Here is a 19,825-nt window from a genome sequence, read left to right on the forward strand (position 1 = left end):
TAGGGCTGGAGAGATGGCTTAGCGGCTAAGGTGCTTGCCTGTACAACCTAAGGACCCTCATAAGCCAGATGGCGCATGCACCTGGAGTTCATTTGCAGTGGCTAGAGGCCCTTGTGCACCTATTCTCTCTCTTTAATGCTAAATAATAAATTAAAATTTAAAAAGGTAAACTTTAAAACAAATATAATTAATATATCAGACTGTAGTCTGAGGCTGCAAAAAACTTCAAGAACAAAATGAGAGTGGAGTGCAGTTAGGGTGAATGAACGCTTGTGGTCTGCTTCCACCATTCTCTGGGTAAATGGCACCCACACAGGTATCTACCTAATCAAAGATGTTTTCAGGGCTGGAGAGATGGCTTAGTGGTTAAGTGCTTGCCTGTGAAGCCTAAGGACCCCAGTTCAAGGCTTGATTCCCCAGGACCCACGTTAGCTAGATGCACAAGGGGGCACATGTGTCTGGAGTTCGTTTGTAGTGGCTGGAGGCCCTGGCATGCCCATTCTCTCTCTCTGCCTCTTTCTGTCTGTTGCTCTCAAATAAATAAATTAAATTAAATTTTAAAAAAGACGTTTTCAAACACAGGTGACAAGACTTTCTACTGTCTGACTTGTTCTTTTGCTGACAATTTCTAGGTTAACTTACTTGGTTTAGATGTATATTATTTTCAAGACAGGTCACACGCTCTGCCTGTATTTAGAGCTACTAGGTATTTCAAGGGTAAGGTGCACCATTTTGACGCGTCAGATATGGCCTATGCTCCCCAGGACAACTAAACTTAAAAAGGTTGGACCAGATGACTAAGCTCTTGTGCATTCTTTAAGTAGATCTGTCTCAGTAATTAAATGTGCTGTACATATGTAAATATATTCAGGTTGGTGTAACTTCCTTTCTAAGTGCATTAATAACCTATGTAGATGCCAAAGCCAAATGGATTCACAGGAGCTAAAAAGGCCAACATTTTGGCCCCTCTTCCCAGGTCACGGGGCCACTCACTGGAGGTGACGGGCCCCCGGTATGTCACATGTCATCCTGATCAGGGAGGATACAGAGACCCAGAAACAAAACCACTGGTGTACAGTCTGAGACAGGACAGTCACAACCGAGGAGCAATCAGTCCTCCTGGCTTCCCAAACTAGGAAAACTACTTGGCCAGCACGGCCCTGACGCATCCTAACAGACAACACCAGAACTGGAGAAGCTATAGGGCCACTCCTGGGTTCCTACAGTGTCCTCTGGAGAGCCATGCATGACCTCCAAAATTAATCTTTGATTAAATTTTGGCTACCTGCTTGGTCTTAAACACTCAGAGAGAAATGTATAACCAGGGATAAAGGGATTCCTCAAATATGTGAGTGGCCTGTTAAGCAACACAAGTCTTTAAGAGGGGAAACAAACAAGGCCTTAAGACACGTTGTCCCCATCTCGAATAGTTCTAATTCTATAACAAGGAAAAACAACCATAGTTGTCAAAATGGTTATCTACAAATCTAAAAAATGTATATGGATGACTCTGACCCAGGGTTGCTTAATTCAGAAGACTTCCTTATACTGGGAACAATAGTGAATATCTTCTAACTTGTGCCAAGACATCATTAAATAAGTCCTGAGGCCAAAAATATATTTGGACAGTCCTTAATGGCACCCAGTGGCTCTATGGTACCAACCTTTGGCCCTGAATACTCCCAGGACAAATTTAAAAAGGTATACTCTGGAAGGCTATTATACAAAATATGACATGTTCACCATTATCAAGGTTAAATGTTGTGTATAAATTCCAGATAACACTGCTAATATCTCCTGTTTTACAAGCAATACAGAAACAGATTCAGGCCATGTCAAGCACTATCAAGCCATTCGATCAACAGCTCTGGAAGAAAATCTCAGCCAGCTCATGCTCAGACAGTCCTGAGACAATCCGACTCCATCTACCTGGGTGCCCTCCAGTGCTCCCCAAGGCCTGGAGGTCCACAGGGAGGAAAACCCTTAAGGTGACCAGATTGCTGTGTGCTCACTTCTCATTAACTCTTTATTTTTATTCTTTCTCCCCAACATTTTCTTCCAAGACCATCTTCCTGCGCTCCATCAATACAGTTCCAGGGACCTTTAGAGTAAATAGCTCCCCTGAGACTCTCTAACTGCCATATTTCTACAACCCATTCAGCCAGAAGTAGTTCTAGATCTGACACCACCGTCCCTTGACCTCTAACAGCAGTTAAAGTGTCTTCTCATGAGAAGGGGCGCTGAGTTAGGGTGACTGGACCCCTAAAAGTGAAAAAGACAGGAAAGTCTACACTTGGCTAGAAATCAAAGATGACCTGACTTTCTTACCTCTTGCCTCGTTCCCTAGACCTGTTTTTCCACAAACAACCTGGGCCCCTCCTGGGAGGGAGGCCTTTCATAGGATTAAACATTGTGGCTGATCAAGTTCGGCCCCTGGAACTTGGTGTCAGGGCTAGCCTCTTCCCGTGACAGCCCCTAGCCCTAACCAAGCAGCTGTCCCTCTGGCTCACCTGAGCGGAAGACAGCCCACCTCCAGAAGGTTATAAACACCTTGCAAGGGGAGGGCAGGCTCTCTGACCACTTGGGAACTTCTAGCTGTGGGGGAGTTTTTCCCTCAGCTGGGCCTGGGCTGGCCTGGCCCAAGTCCAACTGGGAAAGCCCCCTAGCCTTTCTTTTCCACATGGATTTCTTTATCCCCCCCAGCACCCCACATTGGCAGGAGCTCCTTGAACTATCTTTTCTCTCTTTTCTTTCTGTAGTTTCCCCACCGCCCCCCTCAGGCCCTCCATGGGGTATCACTAGCCACATGAGTACTTTTCCTTGGCTCTGTACTTCCCTCAGTACACGTGACAATTTAATAATTATCCTTCTCAGTCTTCTTTTTTACTCAATTAGTTGATTAAAATTAGAAACAAACCTAGGGTTTGTGGTTCAAGGACTTTCCTTTCCTGGACCCCTAGCACCCTGTTACAAAATGAGGGTGTTTCCAGGTAGAGACTTTAGAAAAAAAATCTAATAAAGATTGTAAGTATTTGAGAGTCATCCAAAATTCATGAAAGTAATTATGATCTTAAAGCTTGATGAATCCCAAACATAGGGGAAAAAAATTCTGCTTACTTTGCAAACTTCTAAGCAACAAAGAGAAACAGAAAACTCCTGGAGAATGAAAGAGAAAAAAAAGAAAATTTGATAAAAAAAAAAAACAACTAAGAGTTATAGCATATTTGCCTACTTTTCATCAGAAACTATTCAAGCCAGAACACAATAAACATGTTTAAAGACTGAAGAAAGAAAAATATATTGTTAATTCAAGATTTTTGAAAAAGTACCCTTTTCAGATAACCAAACTTGAAATAAATCATTGCCAACAGATGTGAATTAAACACTTGTAGGCTTTTTAAGCAGGAAAAACACCATGTGAAAACAGCTATGTGAAAAGAAATGGAGACCAGAGAACATAGCTCAATTGATAGAGTGCTTGCCTAGCATACACAAGGCCATGGGTTCAGTCCCCAGTACTGCAAGCAAACTCAAGCAAGCAAGAAGGAAGGAAGGAAGGAAGGAACGAAGGAAGGGTGGGTGGGTAATGGAAGGCTGAGGCAAAAAGACTGTGAGTTCAAGGTGAGCAGGAGCTACACAGTGACACCCCGTCTCAAAAACCAAACAAAAACAGTAAGAAGAAAAATTCAGATTACTAAAAATAAAAGTGAAAGAATATTAATACTGACTTTACAGGACTAAAGGGATTATGAGGCAATAGTCTGAATATTTGTCTACCTACCTATCATAAATACATTAGATTAGGAAAATTCTGTGGGAAATATATCCATGCATGTCATGTTCAAACTGAAGCTAACAAAAGGCAAACAAAATAAAATCTTGAGGGTAGACAAAGAAAAAGAGAAACATTATATAGAGAAGGAAAGGTTATTTATGTTATGTAAAGTTGAATAACTGAAAACAACAGATCTTAGGGGAGAAATAGGTCAATAAAACTCAAAAACAACTTGAATGACACATATAATGGCAACTTATAAAAGCACTATTTTATACCACATTTTATTTATTTATTTATCAAAGTAGGGTTTCATCCTAGCCCAGGTTGACCTGGAATTCACTATGTAGTCTCAGTGTGGCCTTGAACTCACAGTGATCCTCCTACCTCCGCCTCTTGAATGCTGAGATTAAAGGGGTGTGCCACCATACCTGGCTTGTACCACTTTTTATGGTAAAATACCAGGGCGTTTTGTCTTGAAAAAGTTGACTTGTGGAAATGAGCACTGGAAGGAGTCGCAGTATACTGCGTTGCCGTTAAGCACTGAAGGAAATGAGATTGAGTGGAAAACTGTGACCACAAAGACGTGACTAGGGTTCACTGACCTACAGTGTGTCCACGCATGCGATCTGCGAATTCCTAAACAGCTCAGTTAACGCAGGTACCGTTTTCTACATCCACCATATGCTTCCTAGTGATTCCTGAATACATAAGCTCATGTGAAATTTGACTCGAGCTCCACTGGGCAGACACATCGCTGACCTATGTCCCCAGCCTGGTACATCAGGCTAGTTGCAGTAAGTTCATCTTACCAGAACGGCACTACAGACGAACTAACTACATGTATGTAAACACGTAAATGCTTAGTTAGGCATGACCACACCAGACGCATGTAAACACGTAAATACTTAGGCATGACCACACCAGACGCATGTAAACACATAAATACTTAGGCATGACCACATCAGATGCATTTAAACACATAAATACTTAAGTATGACCACACTGGAATAAACAATGCAATTGTCAGAGTTCTGCACCTTTACAGAGACCCAGCTTAACTGTGATGGGTGTAGGTTGGTCACCTTGGTTCTTCAAGCGCCACAAGCATTCAGGCCATTAGCACTGTTTTCTGCACTGTTGGGTAAATGTAATCAGTCTCTCAATCTGCACAGTAGTTGCAGTCCTGGAAAATCTGTGCATAGTAAGTCTTCCAGAACATACTGTGTACTTTAGATGTAAAACAGAATTAGACTGTAAGGTTAGTTCATTAGAGGTAAGTTTTTACCTATACAAATAACCACTTGGGCATTTGAAAGTCACACAATGAAAAGAGGTTTTCCATGTGTGGGACTGCTGAGGTATCTAGCCCGAGCTGCTAAATGCTGGTAGTCCTCCCAATCTCAGTGCCCCACCCCACCCCACAAAAAAAAAAAAATACGTTAGCTAACGTAGACAAAATGGGCAGATACTCAGAGCAATCAATCTCACAAAAGGCATTAAAAATAATAACCACAGGGCTGGGAGACGGCTCAGCAGTAAAAGACGCTTGCTTGCAGAGCCCACCAGCAGGTTCGGCTCCTCGGCACCTATAAAGCCAGATATACAACATGGCACATGCACCTGGAATCTGTTTCCAGGGGAAAGAGGACTTGTGCACGCGCCTTCTCTCTTCCTCCCTTCCTCTCCTTGAAAACGAATATTTAAAATAATAATCCAAATAGTCCCGTAATAAGAAAAAAAGATTGAAATAGTAGCTTCACAATGTCAAACAGGGATAGAGAGATGGCTTAATGGTTAAGGTGCTTGCCTCCAAAGCCCAAGGATTCACATGCCACTCCCCAGACCCCATGTAAGCCAGACACACAAGGTGACGCAAGTGCAAGGTCGCACACGCACACACGGTGGTACATGTCTCTGGGCTTCGATTGCAGTGGCTGGGAGGCTCTGGCCTTCCAATTCTCTTGGTCTCTCGTTCTCATTAAAAAAAAAAAAAAAAAAAAAAAAAAAAAAAAAAAAAAAAGGCCAGACTGTTGGGCTTTCTTCAAAACAAAACAAAACAAAATTTCCTACAAAAAATGTTGGTTTCACTGGCAAATTCTATTAAACATTTAAAAGAACAATGGATATCAGCCTTTTACAAACTCTTTCAAAAAACAGAAGAGAGATGGGAAGGGAAAATGGTAAAATTTACCACTACTTAGAGATGACCTGATCTTATATACAGAAAATCTTTTTTCTTAATATTTTATTTGATTATTTATTATTTGAGAGAGAGGAGGAAGAAAGAGGGTGAAAATGGGAACAACAGGGCCTCTAACCACTGCAAACAAACTCTAAATATATGTGCCACCTTGTGTATCTGGCTTTACATAGGTACTGGGGAATCGAACCTGGGTCCTTTGGCTTTATAGGCAGGGACCTTAACTGCTAAGCCATCTCTCCAGCCCAGAAAATATTTTTTTTTCTGAGGTAGGATCAAGCTCTGGCTCAGGCTGACCAAACTTAAACTCTTTACACAGTGTCAAGGCTAGCTTTTGAACTCACGGCGATCCTCCTGCCTCTGCCTCCGGAGTGCTGGGATGCGATGACAAACCTGGCAAAAAAAAATCTTTTTGGGGTTGGAGAGATGGCTTAGCTGCTAAGGCATTTGACTGCAAAGTCAAAGGATCCCAGTTCGATTCTCCAGGACCTACATAAGCCAGATGCACAAGGGGGTGCATGCATCGGGAGTTTGTTTGCAGTGGCTGAAGGCCCTGGCATGCCCATTCTTTCTCTCTCTCTCCCCCCTTACTCCCTCCCTCCCTCCAACTCTTTCCTGCTCTCAAATAAATAAACAAATATATATATATTTTTAAAAAAGCTACTTAAATTATTTATTTCAGAGAGAGAATGGGCACACCAGGGTCTCTTGCCACTGCAAATGAATTCCAGATACATGTGCCACTTTGTGCATCTGGCTTTATGTGGGTACTGGGGAACTGAATTCTGGCTGGCAGGATTCATCTCCCCAGTCCCTACATAGAAAATCTTAAGGAATACATGAAAAATCTAATACTAACACAGTATGTTACAGGATACAAATATGAACATATGAAAAAAAACTGTATTCACATACAGTAGCTAAGAACAAATCAATTTGAAAACTTCCATATACAATCTCAAAAAAAAAATTGAAACTCTTAAGGAAATTGGAGATAATATGAATAAATGAAAGGTGTTCCATTTTCATAGCTTACAGGACAGAATGTTTGCTGTTGTTGCGCGCTGGGATTGAACCCACGGCTTCATCTATGTTGACCACGCCCTCCACCACCGAGCGATGTCCCAGTACTCAGAAGACAACACTGTTTAGCCTTTACTTTAGAAGTACAGAAAGCTTCATGAATCTGTGTAGCTATTTTTCAGGGACCAGGGTGATCTTTGCATCATTCCAATTTTAGTTACATGTACCGCCACAGCAAGGAATCAGTGATACCTCCCTAACTAAGCTCGATTCAATTTACTCCCCAGCGAAATCCCAGCTAACTTCCTTTGAAGTTAGCTTTTGAGAAACTGACAAGTTGATCTTACAGTTCATATGGAAAAGCAATGCCTCCACAACAGACAAAACAGTTAATATTCCTGAAAAGAACAACAAGGTCGGAAGACTCATATTTTCAGATTTCAAACTCTGTAGAGCTTCATTTACCGACACAGTGCAGCACTGCATGGGAGCAAACACACCAGTGGAATAAACTGTAGTGTAAGGTACTCACATCCATGGACAGTTATTGTTTGTTTATTATTTATTTGAGAAAAAGAGAAAGAATGCATTGCCAGGGCCTCCAACACTACAAACAAACTTCAGGTGCACACGCCACCTTGTGCATCAGCTTTACATGGGTCCTGGGAAATCAAACCTGGGTCCTTTCACTTTGTAGGTAAACACCTTAACTGCTAAGCCATCTCTTCAGCCCTGGACAATTTTTTTTTAATTTTTATTTATTTGTTTATTTATTTGAGAGCGACAGACACACAGAGAGAAGGACAGATAGAGGGAGAGAGAGAGAATGGGCGCACCAGGGCTTCCAGCCTCTGCAAACGAACTCCAGACGCGTGCGCCCCCTTGTGCATCTGGCTAACGTGGGACCTGGGGAACCGAGCCTTGAACCGGGGTCCTTAGGCTTCACAGGCAAGCGTTTAACCACTAAGCCATCTCTCCAGCCCCTGGACAATTATTTTTTTTGACAAGGACGCCAAGATAATTCAATGGCTAAAAGAAGAGTGCTTTAAGCCGGGCGTGGTGGCGCACGCCTTTAATCCCAGCACTCGGGAGGCAGAGGTAGGAGGATCACCGAGAGTTCGAGGCCACCCTGAGACTCCATGGAGAATTCCAGGTCAGCCTGAGCCAGAGTGAGACCCTACCTCAAAAAACCAAAAAAAAAAAAAAAAAAAAAGAAGAGTGCTTTAAACAACTACTGCTTTAAGAAAAAAGTGCTGGAACAACTGAATATCTCCATCCAAAACATGTGTGAAACCAAAGGACCCAGGTTCAATTCCCCGGGACCCATGTAAGCCAGATTATACAAGGGGCACATACATCTGGAATTCATTTGCAGTGGCTACAGGCCCTGGTGCGGCCATGCTCTCTCTGTCTCTTTCTCTTCTCTCTTTCTCTCTCTCTCTGCTTGCAAATAAATAATCTTTTTTAAAAAAGAATGCACAAAATGGGAGAAACTATTTGCAATACTATATCTGACAAAGGGTCTGGATTAAGAATACATGAAGAACTCTTAAAGCTCAGCAAAAGATAAACAATCCGATACTAAAAATGAAGTAAAGATCCGAACAGATGCTTCTCAAGTCACACAAATGGCCCAGAAGCACAAGAAAGGGAGCTTGGCATCGTTAATGAATGACAGGGAAATACAGATCAAAACCCCAATGAAGGGGGCTGGAGAGATGGCTTAGAGGTTAAGCTCTTGTCTGTGAAGCCTAAGGACCCTGGTTCAAGGAGCAATTCTCCAGGACCCATGTTAGCCAGATGCACAAGGGGGCACACGCATCTGAAGTTTGCTTGCAGTGGCTGGAGGCCCTGGTGCGCCCATTCTCTCTCTCTCTCTCTGCCTCTTTCTCTGTCTGTCACTTTCAAATAAATAAATAAAAATAAACAAAAAAATTAAAAAAAAAACACAATGAAAATACATTCACACCCACTAGGACAGCTATAATTAAAAAGACAGAAGAACAGCTTTGGGGGAAAATGCTGGAGTGGTGTGTGATTGTAAGCGAGTGAACTAATGACACACACAACATGATGAGCCTTGAAAACATGATGAAGCTTCCAGAAGCCCATGTTACAGGTTCACCTGCTGCATGCTTCCGTTGCTATGAAATGTACCCAACAGGCAGAACCATATGCTGCCTACACTTGGGTGAGAAGATGAAGGTTCTGGTGAGGAAATTATGGTGACAGTGAGGGATGTCAAATTTCCTTTGGAGATAATAAAATGTCCTAAAATTGAGTACTATCATGAATTTACAACTCAGTTAAAAGTCACAAAAGTATATACTTTAAATGGGTAAAATCGTATGGTGTAAGTTTTATCTCAATTAAAATTTATTGATTATTTACTTAAAATTAATTTACTACTTAAAGTAGGGATTAGAAGGTTTTACAGCCTATGAGCCAATGTGAGACCACTACCTGTTTTTTTAAATATTTTATTTATTTACTTATTCTGAGAGAAGAGAGAAAGGCAGAGAAGATGGCACATGTGTCTGAAGTTTGTTTGCAGTGGCTAGAGGTCATGGCATGCCCATATTTTCTCTAATAAATAAAAATAAAATTAAAAAAACCTTTTTTAAATGGTGACTTCTGGAGATGACAAGGGTGAGCACCTGGGCTTGAACCCCCAGAACCAGAGGAAAGCTTGATGCCAGAGCATGAACAGCTACAAAACCAGGGCTCCATGGAGATGGTGGGGGCTGAGGCAGGAGAATCACCAGGAAGCTCACGGGCCGGCTGGCCTGCTGAACGCAGCAGTGAACAACAATGAGAGACCCTGTCGCAAACAAGATGGACCCCCAAGTTGTCCTCTGACCTTCATATATGTACCCTGGCAGGCACAGGTCCACCATCACACATGAACGTGCACATATCATATGTCCAGACGTACCAAAGGTGCAGTAAGTTCTGACTGACCTAAAGCCAAAACAGAATCACTATTATAGAGTTTATAACATGTAAAGGTAACATGTATGACCTCAGTACATAGGATGTTGAAGGAAACGGAAGTGCATTAATGCAAGGGTCTTACGAGTTACGTCAAGTGACATCTTTGTAATCACTTAAAGCTTCACATTATACAATGCACAACCACTAACAGGCCACGAAGGAAAAGCAGGACAGCCTCGCAAACACAGAACTCACATTCCACCACAGGGGAGGGAGCAGGAACTATAACCCACCAGAGACCTGAGACACGTGACAAAGCATGGCTTCCATGGGAGCTGAAAATACTGCTGAAAGCATTCCCCTGAGGTCTGGATTTACCCAGGGTCTGCTCAAGACTGAGGCCCAGTCAAGGTACCAATAGCTCTGCTTCCCCACGACTTAGCACTGAACAATGAGCAACAGTATGGAGCAGCCTGGGATGGGGCGCGAAGAGAAACCGTCTTCTGAAGGGGCGGCGTCTGCCCCACTAAAGGCTTCATAGACAAGGAGTTCCTGTTTCTAATCACAAATGCCATTATCTCGTCATGACATCTACTGTTCTTTCTTCACAATGTCAGGCACTGATTGGAAAGTTCAAGACACAAAAAGAGCAAGAAAAGGAATGCAATCAACAGAACCAAACAAAATCACCGGCCCATGTGTTGGAACTGTTGTGACGGTGACTAATATGCCAAGGACTTTATAGAAAAGGTGGTCCACATGTGTGAATCAACAGGAGAGAAGTGGGAAATATAGCGTTTCAAATGGAGGGAATGGGGAGTCATGCCCTGTTAGCATGGGTTTGAATCCCCAGTACCCACATAAAGCCAGATGCACAAGTGGTACTTGCATCTGGAGTTTGTGTATACTGACAAGAGGTCCTGGCATGCCCATACTTATTTTCCCACTGCTATTTCTCAAATAAATTGGAAAAAAAATAATTTTGATAGAAACGTTAGATGCAAAAATAAGCACTGATCAATGAATGTTTCGACTTGTGAGACACAACTGAGGAAACAAATCAGTAAACTTGAAGTCAATATAAACATGTGCCCCGGCCAGCGGGGAGTCGAACAAAGAAGCGAGGTGAAAATCAACCTGAATGAAAGTAGGCAAACAGACACAAGAAGGAGACCATGCTAGACATTTGTCACGGCCTCGAGAGTTTATTCTTACATGTAGGTTTACATAGGGTTGTAGGGGGAAGGGGACGTGGTCAGGGCAAGGAGTTGTAGGGGGAAGGGGACTTGGCCAGGGCAAGGACTTGTCAGGAAACCTAGAGGGGATGTAATTAGGTGTTCATCTAATCTTGCCCAACTGGCTTAACATCCTGACTGCACCAGGCTTCATATCCTGACCATAAACTGGCCTTTAGCAAAAGATAAGATTCTGTAAGCAGCCTGCTGACCAACCTTCCAGAAGTACCTAACAGAAAGCTGGATGGACCAGCTTTCTGAGTAGTCAGTTTATGAGCAGGCCCAGGCAAAATGGAGAGGCTTTTGCTCTATGGCTCCCGACAAACATGCTAAAAGCAATCGCACATCACCTTGGTCTTTAAAAACCAAGCTTCCAAAGTTAGAGTGGCTGGTTCAAATCCCACCTCCACATTCAGCAGTTCTTCATCTTCATTTAAGCTATCACTTGAATAGGGTAACAGTGTTATAACTGTTAAAATAATTTCCATGTTATGCATGAGATGTCTATCATGGTGCTAGTCACATTAAAATCATGCCAATATTCCTACCATTAATGTTACTGTTATTGACAAAATGCTATGCAAGTTATTACCAATGCCATATGATGTAATATGTGATGTTCCGAAGCGTGACTTACACCTCAGCATCTGACTACCGGCTAGGGCTTCCATCACATGCCTGTATATACATGGCAAGTCAAACCCTCTTCATGCACGGAGTTTTCACATTTCCTTAAACAGAGCTGGAGACTGGGCCAACATATTATTCACCCACCAGAAAAAGCATAAACCATGACGGGTATTCTGAAAAGTGTCTTAAACTTTATATCTTGCTCAAATAGGCATGTATTACAAAATTTAAGTGAAGGCCTGGAGAGATTGCTTAGCCATTAAGGCACTTGCCTGCAAAGGCTAAGGCCCAAGTTCAATTCCCCAGGACCCATGTAAGCCAGATGTACAAAGTGATGCTTGCGTCTGGAGTTCATTTGCAGGGGCTAGAGGCTCTGGCATGTCCATTCTCTCCTTTCTTCTCTCTCTCTCTCTCTCTGCCCCCCTCCCTCTTTCTCTCTCTTTCAAATAAATAATTTTGTTGTTGTTTATTTGTTTTGAGGTAGGGTCTCACTCTGGCCCAGGCTGGCCTGCAGTTCACTGTGGAGTCTCAGGCTGCCCTCAACCTCACAGTGGTCCTCCTACCTCTGCCTCCTACATGCTGGGATTAAAGGCGTGCGCCACCATGCCAGCAAAATATTTTCTAAAGAGGGAAGTTTAAGTGCAGACGGCATCTCCTCATGTGATACTTAACAAAGCAGAAGGAGACGAGTGAGCAAAGCAGACGTGACAAGAGAGCTGAAGGTGAGGGCGAGGCTCGTGGCGGCCACTTCTCTCAGATCTGATAGTTTGAAATGTGTTCTCAGTTACATAAAACTGTGTATTTTGGGCTGGAGAGATGGCTTAGCGGTTAAGCGCTTGCCTATGAAGCCTAAGGACCCCGGTTCGAGGCTCGGTTCCCCAGGTCCCACGTTAGCCAGATGCACAAGGGGGCGCACGCGTCTGGAGTTCGTTTGCAGAGGCTGGAAGCCCTGGCGCGCCCATTCTCTCTCTCTCCCTCTATCTGTCTTTCTCTCTGTGTCTGTCGCTCTCAAACAAATAAATTAAAAAAAAAAAAACTGTGTATTTTGACCATAAGAGCTATAAACCACTGAAAAAAACAAAACTAACTAAATAAATAACCTTTGATCACAGCACTTGGGAGGCAGAGGTAGGAGGATCACCGTGAGTTCGAGAACACCCTGAGACTACACAGTGAACTCCAGGTCAGCCTGGGCTAGAGTGACCCCTACCCTCAAAAATAAATAAATAAAATAGCTTCATAATATTTTGGAGAACTTCTGTATAGTATGCTGAGACTATTAATAAAAATATCTATTATCATTTTGTTTTCTATCCTGATAAGGATTTTACATGGCAAACGCTTAAAATTTAGTTTCAGAAAAACATTTTTATTCTGATAAAACAGCACAGTTAACTGGATCCAGAGAAATTTTACAGCTAAGTTTAAAGTCGACTTTAGAAGCTACATTACTCTATACACTTAATAGTTTTCTTTTTTCTATGCAGTTTCCAATATTCATTTCTTAATATGTGTACTTTATTCACAGCGTGCAATCTTTTTTTTTTTTTTTACTTATTTTATTTATTAGAGAGAGACAGATGCAGATAGATTGACTGATGATACATCAGGACCTCCAGCCACTGCAAACAACTCCAGACACATTAGACACCTTGTGCATCTGGCTTACGTGGGTAACTGGGATTCAAACCTAGGTCCTTAGGCTCTGCAAGTAAGCACTTAACTGCTAAGCCATCTCTCCAACCCACATGCTGTCTAATACATCAAATATTTTTATTTTTGTATTTGCAAGCAGAGGGAAACAGAGAAGAGAGAGGAAAGCAAACAAACTTCAGATGTATGTGCTACATTGTGCATCTGGCATTACAGGGTACTAGGGAATTGAACCAAGTCACACGGCAAGTAACTTTAATCACTAGACCATCTCTGCATCCCTCTAATATATCTAAATACATGAACATTTATAAATTTATCATCTATACATTTAGTATAACAGTAGGTTATGGACTACGGCCCCCAACTCTCACAAAATTCCTACGTTAAAAGTCTTTTTAATCCTCAGTATATCAGAACATGAGCTTAGAAATAGGTTCACTGCAGGTCAATTAGTTAAGCCGACTGGTGTCCTGATACAAAGTAGAAATTTGGGGGTAGAGGGAGACACACAGGAGGCGACCGCATAAAGACAAGGCAGAGATGAGGGTGACACACTTCCACAAGTCAAGGGTTGTCAGTGACTACAGCAAACGCCTGACCTGGCTCAGTGCCACGGAGCCCCAGGCCTGTGAGACAGCACATCTGTCTCATCGGACCCACGGGATACATGGGGTTTTGTGTTTGTTTGTTTTTTCTAGAGGTAGGATCTCACTCTAGCTCAGGCTGACCTGGAATTCACTATATAGTAGCCTTAGCAAGCTTCTATTTTCAGCAAATTTGCTTTAAATCCATTCAATGGCTTTCAGAAGAAAAAAAAAAAGTAAATCTGTCTTGCACACAACAATCAAGTTCCCTTCCAAAGAGGGTCATCTTTTTGGCACCAAAATCTCAGTGCTTATCAAAATGAAAATTTAATTTTATTTAACTTTTAACTAAGCTTGCATGAAAACAATGCATTTGCTTATTTATATATATTTATTATATATATGTAATTACTGTGGTACTGGGGATTGAACCCGGGGCTTTGCTGAGGTTAGGCAAGTGCCCAGGCACTGAGTTGAACCCCAACCCTGTTCCTAGTATTTAACCACTTGTGACCCCCCGCCCCCCGGGAAAAGCTTCCTCTGGTGAGTGGGAGCAGGAGCAGGACCAGGCTCCCTCGAGGCGCAACAATACGAGATCTGTCCCGACTATCATGATCTGAAAGTTACTTAGGTACAAGGATGTGAACAAACCCACGTGAAAAAGAAGGCACTTCCGATTCTCTGTAAAAATTCTACTGTGAGAAATGCCAATTTCACTGCTCACCTTCAAACTGGCAAATGTTCCTGATTATCAAATAGCATTTGGACTGTAAAGCATGAATTTCTTTAAAAATAAAGGCAGGGGGCAGATGTTTAGACTTTGTGTGAGTAACAGTAAAAAATCAGTAACAGAGGCCAGAAAGCTAGAAGGGGTTATAAGGGAGCGGGGAGAAGGGAGGACTTGAGGGGAGGGGACAGTGGAGGTGTAAGTAGGCAAACAGATTACTGGGGGTGCAGCAGCCTAAATGCAGTCAGGGGAAGAGACTGAACAAAGGAAGGGCGGGAGGAGGGTTAATCAAAATTTAAGAAGTTATGGGGGGGTATTACCACGGGATATTTTTTATAATCATGGAGAATGTGAATAAAAATTTGAAAAATAATTAAATTAAAATTGATAAAATAAAACAAGTTATGAATAAGCCGTATGGAAACCTATTTTATTATTATTATTATTTTTTTTTTGGATAATGGTACAGCCAGAAGCAATAATAGATTATTGCTAGAAAAGTTTCAGTACCAGGGATAGGATACCTTCCAGCAAGGGAGGACCCTCAGGCCCCCAAAACATTACAGGCCATTGCCAAGGCTCTTGGTTTCCCACCAGAAACAAATGGTGAGATCCTACTGCTGAAGACCACGTGCTTGGGCTGCAGGTCACTGAGAAATCAGGCTGGAGCTGAGCTGGAAGCTCCTCCCTGTGGACCAGTTGACAGAAAGCTGGAAAAGGCTATGCTGTATGCAGCCATACGGGAGAGAGAAGTCATCAGTGGTGATAACCAACAGTGGACATTGCAAGCCATAAGTTTGGCCAGCCAGGCCAAATGAGCTACTGGGTGCAACAGTGACATGTCTGTTATGGAGGAAATAAACTGCTCTCTAATTGGACTGGAGGCCCGGCTCCATAGGAGGGAATGCATGCTGATACTGAAAACCTACAACAGGCGTAGTCATGAGCCCTAGGGGTGTAACATCTGCTGGTGTCTGGCTAAATGTATATACTATGCTCACCAAACTGCCCAATAAGCACTTCTCTTAATGTTAATACCTATATATTAATGCTGCTCTCACTTTTGGTAGAGAATGTTCTCTTTTCAGATGGCAGTGATCTTGGGATGATTCAGAAGGCATCATGGTGCTGGAAAGAAGTGACAGAGGAGTGCTCAGCACTGAAATATCTCTATCACACCTTCCAAAGCTCAGGGTCCATTGGGGAAGAGGTGGCAGAAAGAATGTAAGAGCCAAAGGAAGGGTAGGACTCCTTACAACGTGCTCCTCCAGACACAAAATGGCCTGGATATCCATGACCTCACAGTGCCTGACACTACCTACACAAGACCATCATAATAGGAGGAAAAGAAGATGACATCAAATAAAGAAAGAGACTGAGAGGGGGAGGGGATATGATGGAGGGTGAATCTGTGAAGGGGAAAGTGGGGGAGGGGAGAGAAGTATCATAGTTTATTGTCTATAATGATGGAAGTTGTCAATTGAAAAAAAGGTAACAAAAAATTAAAAATAAAGGTAGCAGGCTGGAGAGATGGCTTAGCAGTAAAGGCACTTGCCTGCAAAGCCTAAGGACCCAAGTTCAATTCTCCAGTACCCACATAAGCTAGATGCACAAAGTGGCTCATTTGTCTGGAGTTCATTTGCAATGGCTAGAGGCCTTGGCATGCCCATTCTCTCTCTCTACTAAATAAAATATTAAGAAAATAAAGGTAACAGATAATATTTAAATTATATGAATTCTCCACAACATAAAGCATGATAAATAAAAGCTACAGCTGCTATAATCACCACACACCCTTTACTTTTGTTAAACAGTGTTGCAAAACCTACTTAAGTGACTACTTTCTCAACATTTCAATCAAGGCAAGTTCTTCATTTTTGTTAAGGGCAAGTTCTTATGGCATAAAGGAAAATTCTGAATACTTAAGTAAAATAAAATAAACATTAACATAACATATAGCGGAAGAAATGTTTGAAGGTAGACATGGTAGCTCACATCTAATAATCCCAACACTCAGGAGACTGAGGCAGGAATATTGCCAGAATTCAAAACAGCCTAGCTACAGATTGAGATTCCATCTCAAAAGACAAGTTTAGGTCTGGAGAGATGACTTAGTGGTTAGGGTGCTTGCCTGTTGGATTCTGCAGATCCCACATAAGCCAGACGCATAAAGGAGAGGCAGGTGCAAGGCCACACATACCCACTAGGTGGCACAAGTATCTGGAGTTCGATTGCAGTGGCTGAGGCCCTGGTGTGCCAATTCTCTCTTTCTCCCTGTCTCTCTCACTCCCCCCCTCTCTAAAATAATAAATAAATAAACAGACAAGTTTAAACAAATCCAAAAGTGGGATAAGGATAGCAGATTGAAAGAATCAGTGACATGTTGATAAGTAACATACTGTTTGTACATATATGCTTAGAATGTTATAAATGAAAGTTTTCAAATAGATCTACCAATTCATACTGGTGGGAAAACATCAATTCACAACTGAAGAAAGATATCATCATAATTCACAACCCCCTGCCCAGCTGGTTTTCATAAAGTAGAATGGGGAAAGTTAAGTACAAGGACATTAGTAAAGTTAATAGGCTAATAACCTGTAGTGAAATAACTCAAAAACTAAACTGTTTATAATTCCTTACTGAAAAATATTCATCAAAATGGAACATTTATCTAAGAACTTAAAAGAGTTTTGTAAAACACATTTATTTATTTACTTATTTACCTGAGAGATATAGTGAGTATGTGTGTGTCTGGGCCTGCCATCACTGCAAACACACTCCAAACACATGAACCACTTTGTGCATCTGGCTTTACATGGGTACTGTGGAATTGAACCAAGGTCATCAGGTCTTGCAAGCAAGCACCTTTAACTGCTGAGCCATCTCTCCAGCCCTCATTTGAGTCTTTAAGGTGAGAAATGAAACTGCAAGAAAGCAAAAGACCTCAACACAGCTGGTATGTAATGGTGCCACTTGCAAAGGGAAAAGCTGATAAAAGACAAATATATATGTGAAATTATTGGGAGCACTTATCTTTACCAAGGACTGACTTTGCAAGCGTCTTCTACTCATTTTATACAAAAACAGGACCAGATAAATCTCCAGTATTGTCTTAAACAATCATTTACTTTATCAATATATAGACATTCACTTTTAGAGTTTCTTCTGTGTCTAAAGGGAAAAGGATTCCAATATCTCTGGTAAATAAAAGTGAAATTAAGTTTTCAAAGAGATGGTGAAGTAAAAATAAAGCAAAAAGAGCATAAAACCGAAACAAAATATATGGTAAGGTTGAAAAAACATCATAGCATGGTGGTGCACGTCTACAATCCCAGCACTCAGGAAGCAACGGTAGGAGGACCACTGTGAGTTCAAGTCCAGCCTGGGACTACAAAGTGAGTTCCAGGTCAGCCTCGGCAAGAGGGAGACCTTGCCTCAACAATACAAGGAGAAGAAGGAGAAGGAGAAGGAACGATCATAGTTTGAGAAGGGCCACAGAAAACCTAGATAACAGGCGCTGTGGGTCCTGCTGCTATGTGGGGAAGGATCAGATGCTGGAACTCAACTTTTACCTATAGAAGATGTGAAGTTAGTATCTCTTCCTCCAGTTGCATTTCCTAACCCTATGATATTCTCTTTCCTCCTTAGTAAAGAATCCGCGATGCCCAACAGTCCACACAGTTGAGTGGAACACACCACACTGCAACTACACATAACCACGTGATCGTTTTAGTGAAAACATGTGTGAGCAGCCCAATGATCTTAAAAGATGATGCGTATATTTCTGCCTCTTTGCTTCTCTGTACTTGACAGAAATTCTGATGTAAGGGACAGGCCAAACTCGGCCATGCTGAGAATAAAGCACTTTCTTTTTTAAACAATGATTTAGCAATTTTTCTGCCACATGAACACAAATAATTCATGATGTTAGAAAACCACATCCTTGGGCTGGAGTTAAGGCTCTTGCTTGCAAAGCCTAGCAACCCAGGTTCTATTCCCCAGGATCCATGTAAAGCCAGATGCACAAGACAGCACATGTATCCGGAGTTCATCTATAGCAGCTGGGGGCCCTGGTGCACCTATATTCATTCTCTCTCTCTCTGCTTGCAAATAAATTTAAAAATCTCAAAAAGAAAACCACATTCTTATGTTATCTTCAGATTATACAATTACTCAACAATAAGTATTTGGATAAAAATAAATACTAGGGCTGGAGAGATGGCTTACCAGTTAAGGTGCTTGCCTGCAAAGCCAAAGGACCCAGGTTCAATTCCCCAGGACCCACATAAGCTAGATGCACAAGGGGGCACATGCACCTGGAGTTTGTTTGCAGTGGCTGGAGGCCCTGGTGAGCCCATTCTCTCTCTCACACACACACTTTACCTGCCTATTTCTCTTCCCCTCGCTCTCTCTCAAATAAATAAAAAATTAAAAGATATTTAATATTCATGTGTGTATATGTGTGTGTGTATATGTATGTATGTATGTGTATATATATATATATATATATATATATATATATCAACTATAATTTTTTCCTCTAAAATGGAAGCCATGAAAAAAAAAATAGAACAATTTATTATCTGTTGCAATGCTATCAAATGATTGTGGAATTTTTAATTCATGTTTCAATCTCCATGAGGGGGAGGAGAATTTCTTGCTATTTCATGGTCTCAACAACTTGAAACTTATTATTATAGGATGAAGTCAGCTAGGCGTTGTGGCATACACCTTTCATCCCAGCACTTAGGAAGCTGAGGCAGAAGGACTGCCACAACTTCGAGACCAACTTGGGCTACAGGGTAAGTTCCATGTCAGCCTGAGTTACAGTGAGACTCTACCTCAAAAACAAAAACAAACATACAGAATGAAGTTGAGCACAAAATGCACAGTAGTGAAAAATTTACACAAGGAACATACGAGCAAAATGAACTTAAATGCAAACAGCTGATCCAATCACATACAGAAATTATTGGTCAATCAACCAAAGAGGCTGAAAATGCTGGTGTCTAAATAACCTAAGAAGCCAGAAATTTCCAAATCTGTCCAAACATC

General features: G+C 41.8%; 1 protein-coding gene across 1 annotated transcript in view; it reads right to left on the minus strand.

The window, feature by feature from the left end:
* Window positions 1–19,825, minus strand: part of Slc30a7 (solute carrier family 30 member 7) — a 79,628-nt gene that overhangs the window by 55,440 nt on the left and 4,363 nt on the right. The gene's annotated exons all lie outside the window — the stretch shown is intronic.

Source organism: Jaculus jaculus, chromosome 19 (assembly GCF_020740685.1).
Source record: "Jaculus jaculus isolate mJacJac1 chromosome 19, mJacJac1.mat.Y.cur, whole genome shotgun sequence".
Taxonomy (NCBI): domain Eukaryota; kingdom Metazoa; phylum Chordata; class Mammalia; order Rodentia; family Dipodidae; genus Jaculus; species Jaculus jaculus.